This window comes from Lissotriton helveticus, chromosome 5_1 (genome assembly GCF_964261635.1).
Source record: "Lissotriton helveticus chromosome 5_1, aLisHel1.1, whole genome shotgun sequence".
Taxonomy (NCBI): Eukaryota; Metazoa; Chordata; class Amphibia; order Caudata; family Salamandridae; genus Lissotriton; species Lissotriton helveticus.
In genome coordinates, this window is record NC_136065.1 from 2,055,574,130 (window position 1) to 2,055,576,846 (window position 2,717).

General features: G+C 40.3%; 1 long non-coding RNA gene across 1 annotated transcript; it reads left to right on the plus strand.

Annotated features, from left to right (window-relative positions):
• The first annotated feature begins 1,041 nt into the window (after nucleotides 1-1,041).
• Nucleotides 1,042-2,144, plus strand: LOC144756280 (uncharacterized). Its single transcript, XR_013595110.1, has 3 exons — nucleotides 1,042-1,211; nucleotides 1,538-1,605; nucleotides 2,007-2,144. It is a non-coding gene; the product is annotated as an uncharacterized LOC144756280 (long non-coding RNA).
• The last annotated feature ends 573 nt before the right edge of the window (nucleotides 2,145-2,717 follow it).

A 2,717-nucleotide genomic window follows, 5' to 3' on the forward strand; every position in this document is an offset into this window, starting at 1 on the left:
CATTGGTGGATTCATGCAGCGTCTCAGTCTATTGCAGCCACACTCACTGCAGACTGATGGACGACAGTGATTCCTAATCCTCAAAGAGCAGAAATATCTCTAGGGAGACTCCTGGTAACTTTGAGGCTGGCTCAGGCTCCACGCTGGGGCCTTTCTCACATCCTAGTGCCCTTCTAAAATCTGGTGCTTTGCAGCATTTTTCAGATTTTCTCAGTATATCTTGTTGCTCAAATGGGTGTAATTTCTGATATTTATATATTTGCCTCGTCTTCATTGCTTGATTTTGCTCGCGAGAACGTGTCACTCATAGTTGTTAAATGTCACTCATAATTACACTGAAATTATGAAAATGTCACACATAAGCCATCTGAAACCTTGGCAGCTATGACCGTGCGACTTTTATTGCACAACGCCTGTTCATTAATTAGACGTTTTATCAATCACTGAATATATTTCAACACATCCGATTTATTAAAAAAAATATATAAACACAAACACCATTTTTGATTTATTTATTTATTCATGCATTTTTATATAGCATGAACTTTACCCAGAAGTGCCAGAGCGCTTCACAATAGAGCGGCTTGTTTCTAAGAAGTGCCGTACTCTCCCTCTCAAAATAAACAAGAAGACCCTACTCCTACCCCCTGTCCGTTCCCTACACTGAACCACTACCTTTCACAACCCCGACACTACCCTAAACCACTACCCTACGCTACACAAACACCACAACACTACCCTAAACCCTAAAACACTACCCCCAGAACGACCCCCAGTCCGGTCCCTACACTCAAACACTACCCTGCACGACTCCCCAGCACCACCCTAAAACACTACCCTGCACTACACAACACTACCCTAAACCCTAAAACACTACCCTCAGCACGACCTTACACCTACCCCCTGTTTGTCCCCTACACTGAACCACTACCCTGCACAACCCCGACACTACAAGTCGCCTTTCTTTCTTTTGTCCATATGGTGTGTTCTTGGTTATTACCAAATTCTCCCATCTGTGTTTCCTTACTTGTCTATACAAATGATATTTACACTGAAGAATAATATTAATGTTTCGTGTTTACTTACAGTAACTGATTAAATCTTCTGGATAAATTCTGTCCAGAGATTCATCGCCTTTGTGTAAACCCATACGGTGTTCATTTGGGACGAATGGTGTGAAGAGCTGAGAATTATCCCCTCAGCTTCTTCTGGTAAGCGGATTTTATATACAGATATGATCAATTAGTTTGAGGCCCATATATGAGGCCCCTGTCGCTTCACTGGTTATCCGTCTGGAATCCTTTGGTACATGTAGTGTACATAGATCTCACTTATATTAAAATCTAGTGGAGTTAACTATTAGATTCACTCATGGGATTCAACCTTCTGTGATGTAGTGATACTATTTCTGGCAGTGTATTTAACTATGCTACCGCTTCTATTCTACCTTTGTCTCCTGCATATATATACTTTGTTTTAATTGCACTATTATACAGGATTGTCACATCTTTATTATTATCATATTGCTGTCTATTAGGAGCCACCCGACATCGGCGTCCGATTGTGCCAGATTTCTTTTCATATTTATTGTACACTTTTCTTCAGGTCAGTTATTGTTTGGTTCGTGACTAGTTACTCTTATATACGTGCCGTGTCAATTTAACACATGTGGTGTTGGAATTTTATTCCTTATATAGGATATTCAGTTTATGTGTGTTTTTTTATATGATTCTTGATCCACATATCTAGTTTCTATAGTCTACTACGTTTCATTCTCTTGAATCTTTGGGACTTTAGGTGGATTCTTTGCACTTTACATATATTTCTTTTTTCTTTTTTCTTGGGATCTTTTGTTTCTTTTTGCTTTTTTACATTTCTCTCATCTTTGCTTCTACTTTTTCAATTCTGGCTATTGTATATATCTCTTTTTCTTTTTATGAGATATGCTGTTACCGATTTATATGTATTACTCGATACTTATACTTGATTTTCATGTTTTGTTACAGCCTTGAAAAAGTTTTTAGTACTCATCTAGTACTTACGAAACACGTGTCGGCTGTTTTCTGTTTGATGAATTGAAGATGCTGTTTTTCTGTTTGATGAATTGAAGAATAAAAAAGACAAAGAAGACTCTTAAACTACAAGGGATTGCGACTAATTCTTTTGTCCTGTATTGCTTAATGATATTTAATATATCGTCTAATGGTGACTATCAGATTGCGTTTTTATACTATTGGTCCTTAGGATGGTGCACACTCTACCCAGTTCTTTTTTCACGGTACAACCCCGACACTACCCTAAACCCTAAAACACTACCCTACACTACACAACACTACCCTAAACCCTAAAACACTACCCTCAGCACGACCTTACACCTACCCCCTGTTTGTCCCCTACACTGAACCACTACCCTGCACAACCCCGACACTACCCTAAACCCTAAAACACTACCCTACACTACACAAACACCACAACACTACCCTAAACCCAAAACACTACACAGCACTACCCTAAACCCTAAAACACTACCCCCAGCACGACCCTCAGTTCTGTCCCTAGACTCAAACACTACACTGCACGACCCCCCCAGCATTATCCTAAACCCTAAAACACTACCCTACAAAACACCACAACACTAAACCACTACCCCCAGCATGACCCGACCCCGACCCCCAGTCCGGTCCCCACACTTAAAACACTACCCTGCACGACCCCCG